At 50.5% G+C, this 22,320-nt stretch overlaps 2 non-coding genes across 2 annotated transcripts; both read left to right on the top strand.

Moving 5' to 3' along the window:
* The first annotated feature begins 19,909 nt into the window (after positions 1-19,909).
* TRNAE-UUC (transfer RNA glutamic acid (anticodon UUC)) lies at positions 19,910-19,981 on the top strand. Its single transcript has one exon. It is a non-coding gene; the product is annotated as a tRNA-Glu (tRNA).
* An 8-nt stretch (positions 19,982-19,989) lies between these two features.
* TRNAQ-UUG (transfer RNA glutamine (anticodon UUG)) lies at positions 19,990-20,061 on the top strand. The gene has a single exon. It is a non-coding gene; the product is annotated as a tRNA-Gln (tRNA).
* Positions 20,062-22,320: the final 2,259 nt, after the last annotated feature.

Raw genomic sequence — 22,320 nt, 5'->3', positions numbered from 1 at the left:
TCAAAATCTCCCCAAAATAACCCATCGAGACATCTTTAATTTCCCCAAGAGGTGCTCATTTCTCCCGAACACGTTCAAAAAACGTGCCCACAACTAGGAACGTCCAAGAAGTTATGCTCCCAAGGGAAACCCCCAAAAGGTTAATGGTTTATTTCTTGGCTCTGATTCAATAAATTATTCCTTCCTTTTCATGCAGCCTGCAGGCATCCAAGCGCACATATGTGCCTGAAATTTGGCACATATGTGCGCTTAGACGCGAATAATTAAGCGCACATATGTGCCAAATATTAGGCACATACATTACAGTTGGTGTAATACTCCTGTCCACTCGTGCGAATGCGTGCTGGCTCGGCCGTCTTGCACTTACCTGTTCACATGCACACAGCAGAAAGTATGTATGCACCATTTAATAAACGATGTACATAGCACTACGGCATCCGCATATATAATGATGGCCACTTATTTCTCTAGCTCTGAGAAACCTGAAAACTGAAGAACAAAAAAAAATACAGGCTCAAGGTTGATGCGCCTTAACCAAACTTTCATTGGGGTACAAATGAATATATGCACACGCAAAAGCAAACGCATGTAAAGAGCAACTTGGGTGCCAAAAGAAAAGACGAGGTGGGCGTATGCGGCAGATACGCGGTATCAGGTCACTGATTTTCTACATGTTGAAACCCCTTTCTCGCTTAGAGACTCGCACGAGCCTCGGAGCAACCTTCAGCGCGAGTTATCAAAACAGAAGAAAAAAATAATTTTTAGTTCTACTAGGCGGAAATAAAAAAGTGCCTAAACAAACATATCTTGACGACGTTGCCTACGGAAACGCAGGGATGAAAAGATTGCCACAGGTGCAACCATGAATTCAACGCAGCTTTTTGTCCTACGCCTTCTCACAGCAAACGCTCAAACATACGCGTTACACTTTCGTAACGATCTTGCGAGTTTTATTTTCTTGTCACTAGGTGTCGGGATAAGACTGCTTAGAGCCAGACGGGGTGGGTGGACGTCTTGAGGTAGGAGTCGTGGCGCGGCGCACCAGCAGACCACGCGGGCGGCACTGTCTGGCGTGGGAGGCGAGATCAAGGCACAAGTAATCCGGCGGGCGGGGGAGTCACTAGCGACGCGAACACAACACAAACTATACGCTGCGACAGGACGGCTGGGCGATGCCGAAGTAGGTAGAGCAGGCTAATCCACGGGCACTCGCAGCAAGAGGGTGGTGGATCTCCGAAGGTCCCTCCCGCCTACGACCGCAGTGGACGGCCACGCTGCCACCAACAGCACGCTGCAGTCGTTGGAGGCGCTGAGGGATGCAGGGTGCGTGCTAGGAGTCGCCCATTGCAGGAATTCCATCGCCGCGAACGCCACCACGAACAGCGGCCTTACTAGGGCCGTGAAGCTGCGCACAGGACTTGGGATACGCCGCGCTGCATCAGTTCCAAAAGGAATGGCGTGAGCACGCTGAGTTGCGCGGGAAAGCTGCCGTGAATCCGTAGCCATGAAGTCCACGACAGCCCAATGATAAGAGCTGCAGCGTGCGAGGGGTCGCGCGGGGCTAGGGCTAGGGGCCAGGGCTAGGTGTACATGCGTGTGTGTGTGAGTGAGTGAGTGAGTGAGTGTGTGTGTGTGTGTGTGTGTGTGTGTGTGTGTGTGTGTGTGTGTGTGTGTGTGTGTGTGTGTGTGTGTGTGTGTGTGTGTGTGTGTGTGTGTGTGTGTGTTTGTGTGTGTGTGTGTGTGTGTGTGTGTGTGTGTGTGTGTGTGTGTGTGTGTGTGTGTGTGTGTGTGTGTGTGTGTGTGTGTGTGTGTGTGTGTGTGTGTGTGTGTGTGTGTGTGTGTGTGTGTGTGTGTGTGTGTGTGTGTGTGTGTGTGTGTGTGTGTGTGTGTGTGTGTGTGTGTGTGTGTGTGTGTGTGTGTGTGTGTGTGTGTGTGTGTGTGTGTGTGTGTGTGTGTGTGTGTGTGTGTGTGTGTGTGTGTGTGTGTGTGTGTGTGTGTGCGAGGGGGGGGGTCGGTGTTAGCCGCGTGCGCGGCATGTAATCTTGCTTTTCGATGCGCCCAAATCAGTTGGGGAAATACCGCAATGATGCGCAGCCAATTCCACGACGTTCAGGAGAGTTCGCCGCATCGGAAGTACGTTGCCAGCAGTTTCCAGTCGTGAATATGTAGACCCTGGGCGAGAGCCACGGTTGATTCCGAGCCCGGCCACCGTCGGGTGTGCGCATTGCTTTCGGTGCCGCCTAGTTGTTTTCAATCCTTCGTGGGCACAAATTTGCTCATAAAGAGCTCGTTTCAGTTCTACACTCGCCGGCCTGTATGTCGTCGACACATGCGTCCCAGCTTGCCTCCTCGTCTAGTGGCTACACCACTATACTTTCACTTGCCGTTCGCTGCAGAAGGAGCAAAACCTGTCAGTTCTGTCTTTATTGAGTGCCAAAGAAAGATACATAAACAGGAAATTTCTCGAGCTACGTTTTTTTCCCATAAGAGTTACATGAATATGTGAAGGTAAGGCTTGACTTTTTTAGCAGAAATTAAGGTGCGTTTACATCCACTGCTGGAAGAAACTCGAGCTTCAGCACCGCAAGTCCCTGCGCGTGTTCCTAGGCCTGCCCAAAAACTCGCAGTGCGCCGCAACGTTGGCCGAGGTAGGAGCGTGGCCCCTTGAGCTCCAAGCAGCGCGCAGGGCATTGAATCACAGCGACCGGCTTCACCGCGCACCGGACGGCGGCTCGCTGCTGCAGCGTATGCGCTCGCACCCGCGCTCACGAATGAGCGCGGCGCTGCTCGAGTATGAGCAATTGACCCAAGGCCCACCCCCCTACGGCTCCTGCGCGCCCTGGTCTGCTGCCTCGGAGGTACAGCGAGAGATCGTCGGCATTGCGGGAAAGCGGAGCACACCCCTCTGTGCTGTGCAGCAGCTGGCCAGAACCGTAATACACGAGGAGCTCCAGGACCATCTCCTCGTGTACACCGACGGCTCAGTGGCCCGCGACAGCTGCTTCCTTGCTGCGGCGGCCACCATCCCCGCCCTGCGACTGCACAGCCAGCAACACGCGGCCTTCCTGGGCTCCTCCACCACGGCGGAGTTGATGGGGATCCGGCTCGGGCTGGACCTGCTGCTCACCCTCGGCCCTCCACCGCCCAGGAGTGCTCTGCTGTGCGACTCCCACGCCGCCCTCAGCCGCCTGCAATCTAACGGCCGCGGTACCCCACTAGTGCGGGAAATTCGCTCGCGCATCGAGCGCCTCGCGCAGAGAGGTTGTGCCGTGCGTGCACAGTGGGTGCCTGGTCACTGCGGCATCGCCGGCAACGAAGAAGCTGACGACCTCGCGACCGCTGCACACCAATTACCTGCCAGCGATCTGCCCCTTGCGCTGGAGGACGTGCGTGCGGCCATCCACGACCATCTCCGAAAGCAGCACCCCGACCCAAGCATCGCGGGAGGTGAGCGCATCGACAGTATCACAGGCTGTCGCGCACTTACACGGTCACAACGTGCAATGATCCTCCGCGCGCGCATTGGCTGCGTGTGGCCCGTGGAACGACGAGTGCGTCACGGAATCGCGACGAGTGATGTGTGTGACGGATGCGGTGCAGTGGAAACACTAGAACACCTGCTCCTTCGCTGTTCCGCGCTCGCCGATGCTCGTCGCGATATGCTCGCGGCCTATAGGGCGCAGGGCATACTACCAGACTCCATCAAGACGCTATTGTGGCCGCAGGGCAGTGCGCGCACTCGTGAGCGAACTTTGGTGAGCCTCTGTGCATTCCTCGAACACACGGGCTTGACGTCCCGTCTGTTCTCCGTCAGGTAGTTACACGCAGTGACCGAACGCTCCGCGAGTCCTACCTTGAACGATTAATAACTGGACGCCCCACTCCAGTTGTAACCAACACAGTGCTGTGCGCGTGCGTGATTTAATTCCTCTAAAATGAACTAATCACGCGCACAACCTAGACACATTTCTTATTGTGTAAATAGTTTGTACATATTACTTCTCCCCCTATCCTTTATTCCTGTCCTCTCACCTCTTTCATTTCATTTCGCCATTCTGCCTGCTGTCCTTTATTTCCGCTGCCCGAGCTCAGGTGCTTCAGTATCGATGGCAGATGCCGGGGCTAGCAAAAATCTTTTCCTTCCTTTTTACTATTATTTTTTTAATAAAACCACTACCACCACCACATCCACAGTGGGTTCTGGCCTGTATATCATGTCTCCGGCCCATGTGGGCAAATTTTACTGTAGTATACAATAAGAATGAATACGGAGGACCACCCCAATAAACACAAAACCTCCTCAAAATCTTCCAAAATTATAATTGGTTTTTGGGGAAAGGAAATGGCGCAGTATCTGTGTCATATATCGTTGGACACCTCAACCGCGCCGTAAGGTAAGGGATAAGGGTGGGAGTGAAAGAAGAAAGGAAGGAAGACGTGCAGTAGTGGAGGGCTTCGGAATAATTTCGACCACCTGAGGATCTTTAACGTGCGCTGACATCGCACAGCACACGGGCGCCTTAGCGTTTTGCCTCCACAAAGACGCAGCCCCCGAGGGCGGGTTCGAATCCGGGAACTACGGATCAGTAGCCGAGCGCCCTAACCACTGAGCCACCGCGGCGGGTCAAAATCTTCCAAAAATAACCAATCGGGACATTTGGAATCTCCCGAAGAGGTTCTCATTATTCCCGAACATATCCAAAAAAGGTCCCCACAACTTCTAGTGTCCAAAAAGTTGTGCCTCCAAGCGAAAGCGCCGAAACGCCAGTGCTTGATTTCGCGGCTGCGGACCAATAAAGTCATTCACCCTTTTTCACGCATCCTTTAGACATCTGAGCGCACATATATCCCAAATTCCAGGCACATACGCTACAGTGGGTGTAATACACCTCTCCACTCGTGTGAATGCGTGCTGGCACGGCTCTCCTGCATTTACCTGTTTACATTAAATGATCTAGCATTTTACACACAAAGAAAATATGAACTCAATATCACCCGATCTTGCCCATACAACAGCAATTAGCAGCATATAGAAGTCATTTCAGTTTACCAACTGTGCTCTTTGCATTTAAATGAATACAAATGAATACAAAGACGCATATGAATGTATGTACCATTCAATACACAGTGTACGTAGCACTACATATAATTATCAGCATCAGCATCAGAATCACCATATAATGATTGGCCCTTTTTCTTTAGCTCTGAGAAGTCTGAAAAAGGAAAAAAAGAAATACATAATGCAGGCTGGAAGCTGGTGCACTTTGAGCAAACATTCTATTGGCTACAAAGGCATACATGTACGCGCAAAAGCAAACGAAAGTAAAGAGTAATTTGGGTGGCCAAAAGAAAAGACGAGATGGGCGCACCCTGCAGATGCGCGGCCTCAGGTCACGGGTTTTCTACAAACTGAAACCCCCCTCTCGCTTAGGGACTCACATGAGCCTCGGAGCAAGCTTAACCGACTTTCTATCAAAACAGAAAACAAGCATTTTTAGTTCTACCAGGCGGAAATAAAAAAAATATGCCTAAACCAACCTACCTTGACGACGTTGCCAACGGAAACCCAGGGATGAAATAGAAGGCTGCAGCAGCTGCAACCATGAAATCAACGCAGCCTTCTGTCCTGCGCAGCGAACGCTCAAACATACGCGTTAAACCCTCGTAACGATCATTTGAGTTTTATTTTCTTGTGATTAAGTGTGGGCATAAGACTGCTGGTGGAGCCAGACGTGGGGTGGGAGGGGGACGTCTAGCGCCAGAACGATGGTGCGGCAGACCGCTCACATGTCCGGCGTGGGAGCCAAGATCAAGGCACAAGTAATCCGATTGGGGGGGGGGGGGGGGCGGACCCACTAGCGACGCGAACACAACACAAACTATACTGCTCCGATAGGATGGCTGGGCGATGGCGAAGTAGGTAGAGCAAGGTAATCCATGGGCACTCTCAGCAAGAAGGTGGTGAGTCCCCGAAGGTCCCTCCTGCCTATGGCCGCAGTGGGCGGCCACGCTGCAGTCGTCGGAGGCGCTGAGGAATGCAGGGTGCGTGCTAGGAGTCGCCCATTGCCCTGAGCTCAGCAGCCGCGAACACCGCCTCGAACAGCGGCATCAGTAGGGTCATGAAGCTGCGCAAAAGTGCATCAGTTGGAAAAGTAATGGTGTGGGCACGTCTAGGTGCTTCGGAAATCTGCCGTCAATCCGTAGTTACAAAGTCCGCGATAGCCCAGTGAGGAGAGCAAGAGCTACCTAGCGCTGGGGCTTCCGCACGAACGACGGGGGGCGGCGCAGTCTGGGTGCGCAAGATAGCTTCCGTCCAGCGAGGCGAAGGACGGGAGGCCATTACTGCACCTCGGCTAGACAGCGGCGCAGGAAGGACTGCCGATAGTCGGCTCAGGCCTTCAGCAACCGCCGAACCATGTTGTAGTTGGGCGCCAGCAGGGGAACCGCTAGAAGACGAGCACGCGGTGCGATGAAAAGGCAGACCGCTGTCGTCTGTCTGCGACAGAGAGCCGACGGCCCACGTGCGAGAAATGCATGCGCCGACAGAGATGCGGTGTTAGCCGCTTCCATCGGCTGTTCGAACGAAACAGTTGCTTGATATCTCAAAACAACGAGTGCAACAGCAAACCGCACCTTGTGGCGCGGGGGAGAGAGAAAAGAGAGCGATCACGTCGATTTTTATTTCTTGCGGAAAATCATTGGTCTCGAAACGTTATACCCAGGTACCTTTTTGGCACCAAAATAATATGATTAGTTCTTGTTGCTGCTTAACACAATAAAAAAACTTAGTGGGAGAACTGCCCTTTTGATTGTGTTTCTATGTCTTGCCTCTGCGGTCTAGAAATGTTTGGTGAATGTTGTACTGCGACAGGGACATTCGAACTTTTTTGAGCGCACATAGGGAGGTACGTTGCTTGCTGAGATATGCTTACTCGCATCGCGGCATTGCCCGTACACCATGCACGTAGTGACCGACTATATAGCCCCGTGGCCACAGGTACGCAACTTTGCCCTCTATATAGGCTGCAGGGTACACAACAACGCAGTCTCAGTAGGTGTGTGACCTCTTCCGTATGCAGCTCAGGCTCCCGGCTTGCTTACAGGACGAATGAGCCTGTGCCTTGCCACCCCTACGCCCTACCCTTCGTCGGCCGGGGCGGCATGCCTGCACGTTTACTGCAACAGCCATCACTAAGGCGTCCGAGAGTTGCACTCAACGAGAGCGCTGTTACGCCATTTCAAACGTTTCAATATCCTGGTGCTCCGCGCTGGGATGAAGAATTTCATTTTATTTCTCTGATCCCGCCTCCGAAAAGCAGTGACGCTGATGCGACCAAAGGGAGGCGCTTCGCGTGAGCTCCGTTAATTGTTCCAATTTTCAACCGGTTAATTTCGGACCTGCCTGTTGAGAATGAGTGGACGCTCTCCTGAGTGGTTCCGGTGTTAGCTCAACAGTTTTGAGGAGCCTTGGCCCTGTTCCTCAGTGGACTTTCGACCATCAAGCGCGGCGGCGATATTCTATAGGCCTGACTGCGCCTCGCAGAACTGCATGCTTGAGACGGGCTATCGCCATGCTGCAGGCGCGAATTATGGTTCAGTCGAGCGCTCCGGCCAACGAGATGGATCGACCAGTCGAAGACGACTAGATGGATGACGGCGTTTGGACAGCGAGAATGTCGACGCCCCAGCAAGCAGCACATGACGCAACAAAATAGTATAAGTCAGCCCCCGTTTCCTTGATGATGAGGCCCGCTCGCCATTTCTCTTCACGAATTTCATTTTACGCCTAGAAAATTTATTCGGGCCTCAAGGAATACAATTAGTCTGGTTTACAGCGGAAAATGCGAACTGCATTTGCTTAGAGGCACGTACAGAATTTCATACAAAAGTGTCATACCTGGAAATAGTGACGTCGATACACCAGGATTTGTCTAATCAGTATATATCAGTTTATTTGAAAATAGACATGGCGATAGAACAGCGGAAATGTGGTATCTATTACGGATGACCAAATCTGTCCGCGTGAAAATGGCGCAAGGCGTGCTACTGTTTTAAGTAATAATATTTACTGCGTCCGCTAATTGAAGTATAAGTACACCCAGTTCAGGATATGAAAGGTTCTAAATTTATCTCGAACAAAGATATCCCTGCTAGCTGTCGTGCGCTGCCAGAAAAAATATCTCAATTCAATATGCACCATCGTGTACAAAGCGCCTTAAACGCCCAAGGCGCTAAATATTACGCACAATTAACGCTATGACCCAAGCTGCAGACATTATGGAACCCAAATATGAGTTAGCTGACAAGGCAGCTGTGTGCTCTCATGACGTCGCCATCAACGTCGTTGTTACGGTTTATGACGAAGAGAATGAAGGCAAGCTGACCGCACTTAAACATCTCGCTTATGAAGGTGCCAACCGGATGGTCGTCATTCTAATCAAGGCGTAACGCATGTCTTCTACGATAACAGTGGGTGAAGATGACCCCATCGGCTCGCAAGACGATAACAAAATTATATTAACGCGGTAACGCAGCAAATACGGCGTCGGCGTTGTCGGCGTTGTGAGCGTCAAAAAGGTGGCGCAGGGTGGGCCAGGCCGCCAACCACGGAGACTGAACCTAGGTGGGCAACCTAGGTCACGAGACATTGTGGGGTCACCCCAACCTACCCACCGGATTGTGAGAAAAGTGACCACACTGGCAGGTGGCAGTTCAGTTAAATGTTGATCGCAAGTGGTTGCTCGGGAAGAACAACTCTGGTCGCACAAGACCCACCGGTGGCAGCACCTGTCGTGGAAGGGCGGTGGCGCATCCCTTAACCACTGCGCAAGGAGTGGGATGAGAACCCCCAGGAGCGTATGAGTGTTAAGTTGAGAATTGCCGATTCCGCATATATATGGGCAGTTACTCATTAACGCTATTGAGTCATATCCTTAAGGCGAAGTTTAAGTGTCGCCCCCAACTGTCCCCTTCGAACAAGCTTAAATCACCAAAGCACAGAAAATGTACAAAACTGATAAAGCTCTCGTCACATTTAATGCAGGCACATTCGTAAAAGTAGCCAAATACTACTTGGAGTTCACAGTGGTATAGGAATACCGGCCGAAACGTATGGTCGGTCATACTGCCTTAACATCGGTGACTAGGGTGGCGACATTTCGCTTTCCACTCGATAATTCTTGTTTTAGAGTTTGCTCGTGGTGCTACAAACGCGCTTGCCTTTCATTTCCCTCCATGTGCAAGGTCTATGTACGTACTTTTTTGTGATCAGTCGCACGCTTGCAATGGCACTGAAAGAGGTTATGAAACACTGGCGCCGACCGCAGATTCGCACAGCAGGAGGCCGCGGAGTGACAAGACTTGGAGTTTGCACCTCTAGAATAAAGATTCATAGCATAACTTTCATTCGGTGGTTCGCTGTGTTTGTCGAATGCTTAATTCTTGGGTTGTATTTCTTTCGGTAATATGGCGCGCCCATCTACCTTCGTGAACTCATGTTAACATTCCCGACCGAATGGGCCGTGGTCAAAGAAAGAGAACTAGGCGCACCACACTTACAAGTGTGTTACGAACATGTCACGCTGCCGCCACCTGCTAGCATGCCTGGTGTAGTGTGGTACGTCAGAACACAGCCAAGGTATGTGCTAACTAGCAGGCTCGTTAACCAACACTGAGTATTACCTCTTTATTTATTATGTATTTATTTAATACTGCGGACATGCTGTATATTCAAGCAGGAGAGGGAAATACATACAGGGGAAAAGCAAAGCAGGTACGATTGTACCGAACAATACAGATGCCACGAAATAAACAATGCAAAAGCAATTGATAATTCGGTTACAGTGCAGCTACTAAGCCAGCAGTGAAGATATCAGGAATGATTAGCAAGCCACGGAGAGTTCTGCGGTTGAACATTCCATTCAGAAACTGTTCTTGGAAAAAAAAGGATACTTGTATGTATTTGTGCGTGCAAAAATAGGTCCCAGGCTAAGGGTATGCTTGTGGCGCGAGGCACGTCTAGAATCACAAGCGATTTGATTTTCGGGTCGAATACCAAGTCAAGAAAAGTATAATGAATGAAGGAAATCGAGACGGGCTTTCTTCTATCTGCAAGGGGTTCTAAGTCTGCAAGATTCAGCATGGCGGAATGAGAGTCTAGGCGCCAGTAACGGTTGAAAGAAAAGCGAGCCGCACGACGTTGTTTTTTTCTAGTTTTTGGGTGTCATCTGCAGTGTAGGGGTCCCACACAATGCAGGCATATTCGAGAATTGGCCTTAGAATCGATTTATATGCCTTCAGTATTGGGGCTCTAAGGCAACCGCCCACTAACTACTGCTGTTAGTTTCCTTGTTTATTTATAGGCGTATAGCCACCGTAAGCAATATACATTTCAGCACTTATAATTTAGGAAGCGTAGCTACACTCGGCGCTGTGACCAAACATATTTTGGCTATGTCGACGAGTTACCTGCACTGGAGAGGTTGCTTTGCCTGAAAGTTTCTCGAAAGCGCATGTATTTTGGCGCGATGTAGCCAATGTTTGTTGGGCCACAGCGCCGAGAGTAACCGCGTTTTAGAAATTCTAAAAACTCATATGGATATTATACTACGGTGGGCTACACGCTCCTCAATAGTTAAGGAGCCTAAGAGTAATAGTCAAAAAGTTAACTATTCATTATTTGTTAACCAGGCTGGTAGTTAGCCCAGCCAAGCTTTATTCTGATGTACTGCACCGCTGAAAATGCTATGGCGAAAAAAGCGCTCTTCTAACTCAAAAAGACTATTTTTAAAAATTGTGGAGATTCTTACATGAAACGCACTGTATGTAGAGTGCGAGAACAACCGCATAACCCACGGTATCCCCGAAGGGAATATGCCACCACATTTCAGCCGGTAAGTTTGCGCAGCCCGAAAAATCATTGAACTGAACAATAACCAAATTAAACTAGTGGTAACCAGTTTAGCAGCGTATTTGCTGAAAACAACAACGAAAGCATATATTTTTATGAAATTGGCGGTGTAGTGCAACCGTTAACTTGACGAGAATCCCGATTACACACCAGGTCTAAAACGACGACTGCAAACCATCACTGAATTTTTTCTTAAGTGTTCTGATTCAATCTTTTAGTAATGGATGGATGTCAGCCACAAAGTGCCGGAGTATGGATTAAAACGGAAATCCTGCACTTAAACACCCTCATCGACTGTGCTCAAAACACCGTGACCTGATTCGTTGGCAATACAAGTTTTAAAACTAATACAATCGTCACCTAACCCGTGGATTTCACTTGTGTTAATCGCAAAGCAGGATTGAACGCCCAGTTTTGGCGTTTTTTGTAGATGGCTCAACAGAGTTACAAAAAGTGCACTTACCCTTGAACCTTATGGTGAACGTAAAAGCGCCAAAAATAAAGACATAGAATAAGACTGACAACACGAGCGCTAGTGTTGTCTGATTCTATGTCCTTGTTTTTTGTGCTTTTACGTTCAGCATGGAAACCCAACTCGCCCAAACGCGGACCTTAAGGTGATCGACGCATCAGGCCAGCTGCTGTAAATCCATTGATCTACGCAATGGATAATAAAGCACGTAGATGTTAATGTAGGCGACCGTAGGAAGGACCGCATTCAAGAGGTTCTCCTTCAGCCTGCGTCCCGCCTTGCCACCTTCCAAACAGCGATGGACACTATCCTTTTATATATAAAATGCGGTCGTGCGTACACTCACACGGCGTCATGTTCTCCAACAGTAATGAAGAACACTTCCAGCGTTTGCGCCGCTCACGGCCACTCACGGAACTCACTAAAACGGGTAAAGCCTGGGAATGGAGCGGTGAATGTTCATGCTTCCATCGATACCGACCGCGGCGGCTGCATTTTTATGGAGGCAAAACGCTAAGGCGCCCGTGTGCCGTGCGATGTCGGTGCACGTTAAAGATCCCCAGGTGGTCGAAATTATCCTGGAGCCTTCCACTACAGCACCTCTTTCTTCCTTCCTTCCTTTTACCGCCACGGTCGCTGAGTGGTTATTGCGCTCGGCGGCTGGCCCGAAACACGTGGGTTCGATCCCGGACGCGGCGGTCGAATTTCGATGGAGGCTAACTTCTAGAGGCCCGTGTAGTGTCCGATGTCAGTGCACTTTAAAGAACCCCAGGCGGTCGAAATTTCCAGTCCTGTACTACAGTCTCCCTCAAAGCCTGAAACGCTTTGGAACATTAAACCAAATTAAACCATTCTTTCTTCCTTCACTCCATCCTTTATCCCTTCCCTTAAGGTGCGGTTCAGGTGTCCGCCGATATGTGATACAGATACTGCCCCATTTCCTGTCCCCAAAAACCAATTTTCATTTCTCATACTTCTATCTAACCCGACCGCAGCGGCTGCGCTTTTATGGAGGCAAAACGCTAAGGCACCCGTGTGCTGTGCCATGTCAGTGCACCTTAAAGATCCCCAGGTAGTCGAAATTATTCCGGAGCCCTCCACTATGGCACCTCTTTCTTCCTTCACTCCATCCCTTATTCCTTCCCTTACGGCGCGGTTCAGGTGCCAGTCGATATTATGTGAGACAGATACTGCGCAATCTACTTTCCCCAAAAACCAATTTTCATTTTTTCAGTGCAGCCTGAGCACAAGTTGCCCTGTTCTATCTTCTCTTTCTTCGTCTTCGGGGGCAATCATGCTGCTCTGGCGCAGGTCCGCATTCTGACTGCTGTTTTAAGGGCTCACTTTCCCTTCTACTTGCTCAGCATCCCTGTCGAGGTTTTAACGATGGAATACATGGTACATGTTTACGAACCGTCTTCGAGACGATTATGTCTAGCTTGGGCAGCCCTGCCTAAACAATTGAAAACAGCGAAACGCTTCTTCCTCGGCGACTGCTGAAGCAATTTCCACGAAATTTGTTGCATCTGAAAGAGAGGCTCAAACTCACCTTCGTGGTCGGTGCATTGACTGAAGGAATGCGAAATGACATCACTCTGTGCCGTATGCAGTGGAACACCTTTAGCACAGATAACACAACGTAACACACAGGACTGGAGTGTAGACGATAGCAGACATGTCCCGTGATCCTATGCGATTTATTTTCCGCTTAATGTGTGAACCTATTAGGACGAATTCAGAGAGGCCGCGTAAAGTTCTGACCATGAAAGGCTTCGCACCACTACGAGTGTTTTGGGAAGGGCCGCCTCGAACAAATAGAAATTTCTTTTCATGGGAGATTTTCAAATCTTCAATGCAAACCTTTGGCGTAGCTATTTTCTGCCGAAAGGCTCATGTAAGCAAAAAAATATTTATTTGAATCAATGTAGAAGCAACGAACAATCTTCGACAAATCATACACGGCCACGTGTCATCGTTCTTTTTTATTGCCACAGTATTACTCCGTGCTGTGTTAACTTCTGCCAGTACGCGGCGCTGGCATCTGTGAAAGAAATAATAAGCAAACAATTGAAAAGTAGTGCCAGCACGACCCGCATGCGGAGAGCGCATTATGCTCTCCACAGATCTTGAGATTCGCAAGATGCAATTATAAGGCCACTCAGCGTGGCAGAGCGTCCTTCGCGATGTGCAAGTGCCATTGTTAAGCTTTCGTTGCCAGCAGCGGACGAGGCGACGAAGCGGAAGCAGATGGAGGGCACGCGCCCCGCCGGCCACCACAGGCTCGGATCGCTGACGCCGCATTCAAATCCTGGGTGGTGGTGGTGACGGTCGCACCTCCTGCTGCGGTTGCCGTTCGGCCCGGCGCCATGGCGCCGCGGCGCGCCTCGGCTCGGCTCGCCGGCATCGACGAGAAGGGCACGCTGAAGACCGAGGCGCAGGTCAACCCCATCGAGAGCCGGCAGGCGACCATCGCGCTCCTCCTGGACGGCCCATGCCCGTCTTCGCCTCCTCGAGCGATAACACCAGGAAGCTCAAGCGTGACGACGAGGAAGAACGGAGCAACCCCGCATCCAGAGGAACAGGTTGGTGGACCAGCAGATATGCGCCGACGCCCGCTCGTCGCGACCACGGCCTTCCTGGTGCTAGCGACCTCGGGCGTGAGTAGACCGGTGTGCAGAAGGACAAGGTAGAGGCGACTTCTTCGTCAGACTGGTTGCCAGCGACGCGTTTTGTGCGGCGGCAATTCACGAGTTATCAGAAGCGAAGCAGGCAGCCACGGACTGGGTGCCCTAAGGTGATTCATGGTGGCCCGAGTTACCAAATGCGAAGCAGGCAGCCAAGAACCCGGTGCCAAAAGGTGATTCATCGTGGCCCGAGTTACCAGATGCAAATCAGGCAGCCACGAACCCGGTGCCCCAAGGTGATTCATCGTGGCCAGAGTTACCAGATGCGAAGCAGGCAGCCACTGGCCGGGAGCCCCAAGGTGATTCACAGTGGCGGCGAGTGGGAAGCTGCAGAGGCCGCAGCTGCCAGTAAAGGTGCTGTGACTCGGCACTCCACGCAGAGGTCTGATGCCACGCAGTGTGGCTTGAGCGAGGTAATGGAACCAGAGTGTTTCATCAGCGACGGAATGCAAATGAGAACGGCTTCAGCGAAGCTGCCAGAACCAGAACGAATCTTTCATCATCATCGACGGAATGCGGTGGCGGGTTTTCATTCTAGCGGAGTGGAACTTTTTTGAGAGCGGGTGTGGAGCGAGGACTGCGCCTAGTGCGCCTGGCAAAGGGAGAACACTTTCCTTTTTTCTATGACCTTGGACACTAATGAGTGCCAGGATTGCGTGATCGTGTGAAACCGCGATCAGGGATGTGCAGACACATATGGCAAGAGAGAGAGAGCGGCTCCAGTACTCAGGCGCCAAATGCACTGGTGTCGATATAGCGGCCGTCGGGACCGAGCCTACAAACAGGACAATGAGGCAAGGATCTTCACGGCGCATTAACCTTTCTACTTTTTTTCTTTTCCTTTTGATCTTCTCGCGTTCAGCAGCACACCTTCATTTCCAGAGTGAATAGTAACGCTTTTGTGTGTGCTTTTTGTAACTTCTGTGTGCTCTGAATAAAAGTGAAAAAAAAAGACAATTGCACTGTATCTCGTCCTACAGCAGGGGCGAGTATGAAATGCTTTACAAGCAGGCGTGGTACATTTAGGAGACGAGTAATAGGCGCTAATAGCCGTATTCCATTGAGCTGTGTCTGTCGGGCCATATAAATTTTTCTGGCCGCCCGCTTTTCTATAGCTTCAGCGACGCGTGGCCCACTTTCTTCCCTTGGCACGTAGCCATGTAAAACCACGTCGGTTTGACTTCAACTAAGCCGCAATTTTGGAATCGAATGGGAGAAACGCGTAGCGCAATCTAAAGACTGCTCATACATGGCGTTAGCTGCACTCTAGTCTTAGAAGCCTCCGTGATTAGCCAAACACCCCCCCCCCCCACACACACACACGCATCTTTTTTAGCTGATTTACAAGAGCCACAGGCCGCGTCAAGTGGCTAGACACCTAGAGTGGCTAGAGTGGCTAGACACCGAGACCCACCGACATATTTCTATCAATAAAGTTATTACCACCACCAGCAGCAGGAGCAGGCGCTACACAGAACGTTAGAATGCGCCATTAACCTTCGCGCACTCCGCCGCTGCGTTCCGTCGACCACGACCTGTTGCACATCCTGGCACCACTTTCTCTTCCTTCCACTGCACGTGGCCGGCACTGGTCATGCGGGTCGCTACATGTGCTTTAAATGCCGGAACGTTCATTTCTGCTATTTTTCGTATTATGGTGGCGTGTTGAACACCTCTCGATGCGTTCGTAACGTCCTTTTCGCTGTTTGAAGAGCCATATAGCACTCGCCTGTTTTTCAGCGGCCTTAGCAAACATTCGCGGCGCAGAACGAATCGAAGTCGAAGCAAAACTTTTTAGCTCATTTTAAACTGCCTATTGAAACACGCTCTTCGTAAAGCAATAAAACTTGCTCCAGATCGCCAATTCAGATACACTATAATGCAACGGGAAACAGAACTGCTTTGATCGCGCCCCGGCTGGTTGGAAGCGGCTGACATGAAAGGATGAACCGCCGTCGACAACGATGATAGACAAAATGCCCTTTACTTCGGTCCCCGAGACCGCCTTCGTAGTCCTCACGGTCGCCCTTGTCTCGCGACGTGCACCGCATGCCCTACCGAAACCAGCAACTGATACTTCGAACCCGACCGCGGTGGCGGCGTTTTGATGGAGGCGAAACGCTAAGGCGCCCGAGTGCTGTGCGATGTCAATGAACGTTAAAGGTCCCCAGGTGGTCGAAATTATTCCGGAGCCCTCTACTACTGCACCTCTTTCTTCCGTTCTTCGTTTTCACGCCGCGGTGGCTGAGTGGTTATGGCGCTCGGCTGCTGGCCCGAAAGACGAGGGTTCGATCCCGGCCGCAGCGGTCGAATTTCGATGGAGGCGAGATTGTAGAGGCCCGTGTGCTGTGCGATGTCAGTGCACGTTAAATATCCCCGGATGGTCGAATTTTTTCTGGAGTACTCCACTACGGCACCTTTCTTCTTTCGCTCTCTCCTTTATACCTTCCCTTGCGGCGCGGTTCAGGTGTCCGCCGATATGTGAGACATAGCGCGCCATTTCGTTTCCCCAAAAAACAATATTAACGGGACAGCGTTAAGGAGCTCGTGTGGTCGGCGTCTTTGGCCGTGAGAGGAAAATGGCGCATCTCGGTGGACACCTGAACCACGCAGTAAGGAAAGAGATTTTCTTTTCCCTTACGGCGCGGAAAAAATGTCCAGTGAGAAGTGTGACAGGCGTCATTTCCTTTCCTTAAAACCAATTTTCATTTCAATTTCCTTCCCTCGCGGCCCGGTTCCGGTGTCCACCGATTTATGTGATACAGGCATCCTTTCCTTTCCTTAAAAAATTTATTTTCATTTTCCTTGCGTTACTGCGTGGTTCGGGTGTCCACCAAGATATCTTTCCTTTCCATAAACTGTCCGGGCAAGCGGTCGCATCGAAGGACAATGCCGATCCATGGATCCCTTGGCAATGCTGCAACACGCTGTTGCGTCCTGCTCTTAAATACTCTTAAAACACGCTGTTGCGTCCTGCTCTTAAACTTCCGGCCACTAACCAAAACACCAGTGTCCAGCTAATAGGTCTTTCAAATGGCGAGCGCTCCCTCTAAAACGGCCGTGCGTACCCAGGGCAAGCGCTGACATGATGCAACGTACTGAAGTTATCGACCGTTGGTAATTGTCCACCGAGGAGAGGCAGCAGTGGTGCCTCACGTCTTGTCTGCTTTGTTGTCCCTTTGTTTTTACCTTAGCCAGAAATCATGTAAACGGAAAGCCCGAACCGAAGACAAGCAATCTTTTGAATAAGCGCGAGGAAATAGCTCATCAGAACATGGAGCTCAAGACTTTATTGTGCGCACCGCTCTTGAAGACTATGCAGTGCACGGTACACGAAATTGACGGGCTTCATTAAGAAGCACGTGTATGGTGTGTGTTAATTGCTTTGAAGAAGAAGCGCCCTTCGGCCCTTGCACTGCGGAGTCGCGGGCTGCTAGAGTAGCAGTAGGCTCAAATTATCCGCAGTTGACATTGACAGCTAAAGATACCTGGAGTGTGCACCCGGTTCACTCATGTCTTGCCGTGCGCCTGCACAAGGTGCGAGAGACAGTGAACAGGTGGCGTCGGGCACCAACTCGCCGTGCTTCGGATTGCCGGCGTCGGTGGCTGTCAGCGGAGGCAGTTGCAGTCACAGCACACCGGGCGCTGACGGCCGTAAGATTGTGCACAACGTGTACAAATCGCCGATCCACGTCCGCTCGACCCATAACATCGCCGATACGCTGGCCGCGCAGGCAGGCGTCAAGCACGGCAAGGGCAACCTCCAGCCGTAAGTACGCGTCTTGGTGGGGGGAAACGCGACCGTCACCTTGATGAACATATACTGGGCCAGAGACGTTTCTATTTGTCGCGACTTCCAAAGAATGCAATCAGGTCGAAGCAAAGCACGTGTTCAGCTCACCCAATCAGGTGCGAGAAACCTTAGTTCGTGCTGCACATTTACAACGTCGTATGAAAAATAAGAAAGGGGTCATGTCAAGATAGGTTTTTTCAGCCAACTCGAGGTCGGCGGTCATCCTGTATGTACATACAATGGCTATTACGGCGTCTTCTTAGGCTCCACGCAGTGACATATCGGCATCTGCTTGCGTTTGGATTCGCTATTGTATGTTAGGGGAAGAGTGTGTGTGGAGGAAAAGCACTGCTGGCACTATGAGAAAGGCACTAGGGAAAAGCAGTCAGGATAAGGACCACTTCATGCTTGACAGCCCCCACCGCTCCCTCTTCACTTAGGCCGTCTATTAGCTACTTCCCAGTAGTCTAGCGTTACCCCTCTCGCATCCGTTGCTTCCGTCTTGACAAGTGAAAGCGTTGATGCCACTGAAGGCCGTTTTGCCAGGGTCATAAATCATTTGGTGGTCATAAATTAGCGACGCTTAATTTCCACAGTGCTCTTATCGACAGGCCACAAGAAAAAAATGAGAACAGATATGAATTTTAGAGCTGCACAGAACTTTAGTTTCAAAATGACGTGCTTTGTATTGTCTTGGTTTTTTGCTGAAGGAGGGAGTGAAAGCAGAAAGGAAGGAAGAGGTGCCGTAGTGGAAGGCTAAGGAATAATTTCGACCACCTGGGGATCTTTAACGTGCACTGACATCGCACAGCACACGGGCGCCTTAGCGTTTTTCCCCCATAAAAACGCAGCCGCCGTGGTCGGGTTCGAACCCGGGAACTCCGGATCAGTAGTCGAGTGCCCTAACCACTGAGCCACCGCGGCGGGGTGAAATGCTTCGCCGAAAGCATCCTTTGTACTAATTCGTTCGACGCGAGCAAATGGGAATTTTACTTAATTTGGCCGCGCTCTTATTGCTACCGCTGTGCGCGACCCATGACTCGTGCCTGTGCACGTGCAGGCTTCAGAAGACAATCAACGAATTTTCCGTTCCAAGGGAAGTCCCTGTAACTACCCCTAGGCGGCAAAACTTGCAGCAGCAGAAATAGCGCCTCCCTCGCCCACAGATGGTTTGTCTCGAGCTGCACGTCTGAACGACGTGTGTTGTCTTTCTGTGGAAGCCCGCGGGAAAGCGTGCATCCTGCTGCTGCTGCTGCTCTGCTGTCCTACACTGCCACCTAGTATCTTAGGCAGGAAGGAAGGCTGCCTTTGCTCCTGCGGAGCCCTTCGCGCTGTTCTTGAGCCAGCTGCATTTCGTCTATGCGTCACCGGGTTTCCTCGATGACGTTGCGAGCGATGGCGCAACCAATGACGGCCTGCGTAACGGCGTTGATGTCACTCCATTTTCCGAGCAAGACGCAGAATAAAAGGTCGTTGTTCCTCTTGTTTCGTTTTTCTCTTCCTCATAGCGACAAGAACGGTCCCGTCGAACAGACGTAACTCCATCCGTATAGTTGTCGTTATCAGCTCAACAACACTGTAGACGAGGAGGATAAAAATTACAGGATAGAGCGGAAATGCGAAAGTGTTTCCTTTTCTCCATCCATTTTTCACTTTGTTGCTGTTTTTAATTATTCTTGATTATCGTTCTATTTAATTTGTTTTTGTTTTTATTTGAAATTTTTTTATTGATATTATTTTTCGCTTTTCATTTTTCTTAGTTTGATTTTCAATATTTTAACTATTTTTATTTTCATTTCTGCTATTTTTATTCATTACATATATGCTCCTTATTAACTGCTGCGTAATCAACTTTAACATTTTATTTTAATTACCATGCAACTTATGATTGACAGATCGTGCGGGCAACTTCCGTCCGCTACTTTCGTCCACGCCACTCGAGCCAAGAAAGGCTTGCGTCCTTAAGCAGGGACCCTACTTTAAGAAGAGCCGTGCGTGACATAACTCGGATTTTTGTCTCCTGTGATTATTTGTGGTTGACCTACTCGCGTTACGGCGTGGTCTAGTGACTAGGATATCTGGCTTTCACCCAGATGGCCCGGGTTCGATTCCCGGCGTCGGAATGTGCGTTGGTCTCATGGTGTAATGGTTAGCACTCTGGACTTTGAATCCAGCGATCCGAGTTCAAATCTCGGTGAGACCATTTGTTTTTGCTTTTGAAACCTCGCTCTGACGACAGCTGCAGGTACGCGCGCTCTTTTCTCTTGAGTTATCCTAGTCAACGTTTTTCTGCAACTTTTTCATATGGACGGCTAGAATGAAGTAAACAATTTGCGCATGATTCAAAGCAAGAACGATATTTTTTTATCGTAGGAAACCACCAAGTAAACAATAACAATTCCATGCCTAGGTCAAAAAAACATGTTTTATTTTAGAGACTGTTTTGCAAAGCACTACCGTTTGCTCATGGTGTAATGGTTATAGCACTCTGGACTTTGAATCCAGCGGTACGAGTTCAAATCTCGGCCAGGCCTGTTTTTGTTTTGTTTTTAATCTAGCTCTGACAATAGCTGCAGGATACGTCCGATCTCGGCAGTTGAGTTATCCAAGTCCACGTTTTTCTGCAACTTTTTCAGATACACGGCTGAAATGAAATATGGGAACCCAAGCTGGATGGATGGATGGATGGATGGAAACAACTTTTATTAGAAAAAAAAGGAAAGAAAAAATATTCCAGGGTTGTCTCCTACTGGTCCAGGAGTCCACGGGCTTGTGCCTCACATAAGGCCCGATCCACCGGCCATTTCTGGCCGGCGGGCTGAGCGGTTCGTAAAGCAGCCTCCCAGGAAGAATGAGTGGGATTGGGGATGGGGGGTACTGCCAGTGGGGAAGGACATTCCCAAAGGTAGTGGAAAAGTGTGGATCTGGGCACGCCACAGGTGTTACAATGAAAAGGAAAGGTGGCGTGAAAGCATGAGAGACGGTAGGATAAAATAAAGCAGCCCGTTTGTAATTGTCGCCATGTGGCGCTGGATAACGGCGACAAAGTACTGTGGGGTGGTGGTAACGTCATGCGGCTGAGTTTGTAGAATGCGGTGATTTGATGATATGTATAAAGGACCGATGGAGCCTCTTGCGCAGGGTTGAGTGCCTGATCGTCCGGGGTCCGGCAGGAGAGTTCTCGGGCCAGCGCATGAACGCGCTCATTACCGTGGATCGAGGCAGAGTAACCGTTCGGTCGAGAGAGGTGGCTGTGGCAACAATACGGTGTGTGGCCGGCGTCGCCACGCCCTTTAGGTAGTGGCGGTATGCGGCCTAGGAATCTGTACAAACTTCGGTTATGTTTTTGTCAATGGTGGAGTGGGCGAGCGCAAGTGCGATGGCGGCTCCTTCCGCCTCTGCAGGTGAATTAGTTCGGATAGTGGCGGCGGCCCCCAAAGTGCCGTCTTCATAGGCTGCGACTGCCGTGAATAATCCTAGTTTAGAATTTTCTGCCACGTCGACATAAAGGATATCGGAGCGGTTGCTGTATGTTTTGGTGTAACAGCTCGCTCGAGCCTGCCGCCTACCCTGGTGGAGGCTAGCGCTCATGTTGCGCTGTAGGGGCTTCTGATATATGTGATCCTTCGTGCGCAGAGAAATCATGTAAGGTGTAGGTCTTGTTGGGGTGGGAATGGGTGGAGTGAGACGGAGCTGCCGCTGTAGGCATTGTCCTGTTTCCGTGCGAGTCAGGTGGACTAATTGCTTGGTGCTTTGAGCCTCTATTAATTCGATTGTGGATACCAGTGGCCAGGAGGCGTTTCGTGCTAACCGTCCGTGGAAGACGTAGGGCGGAGGTGAGAGCCGTGCGTATTAGGATGTCTGCCTGTTGCGTTGTGGCGCTGAGTGAGTATGTGGTATGTGAGGTGGTATGTAATGCGGCTGATGATTAATGCATTAGTCATATTGAGGGTATCGCGTTCAGACAGCCCATGATTGCGTGCTGCCACCCGCTTGATTAGTGCAGCCACCTGTTTGGTCTCTCTTTGCAAGAGCTGAAGGGTGGCGGTAGCATCGAGTGTGTTGTTAATGAGAAGGCCGAGAATCTTCATCTGAGACACAATGGGCACTGGATTCCCGTACATGTGCAGTTCAATAGGGGGTCACTGGGCAGGGGTTTCAGCTGCAAGAGTTCCGATTTATTTGGAGAGCAACGGAGGCCTGTGTTTGCTAATTGGATGGTGGTGATGAAGGGCGAGAAGTACATCTTGGTCTGATGCACTTTCATGGGCTGTGTTGTGCTGTTGTAATATCTTTGCTGTCCTCCCGGCCGGTGGACTTTGGTTTGGTTCAATTTGGGCCGATGCTCATTCCTGGGTTGATGCTCGGTCTTGTGCTCCTACTCAGTCTTGTGCTTCAGAGAAGTCTTTTGCTTCTGCTCAGTCTTTTGGTTCTTCTGCAGATCGAAAAGAGTGCTCTGTGC

The sequence above is a fragment of the Amblyomma americanum genome, chromosome 1 (genome assembly GCF_052857255.1).
Source record: "Amblyomma americanum isolate KBUSLIRL-KWMA chromosome 1, ASM5285725v1, whole genome shotgun sequence".
Taxonomy (NCBI): domain Eukaryota; kingdom Metazoa; phylum Arthropoda; class Arachnida; order Ixodida; family Ixodidae; genus Amblyomma; species Amblyomma americanum.
This window is presented reverse-complemented; position numbering and strand designations above follow the sequence as displayed.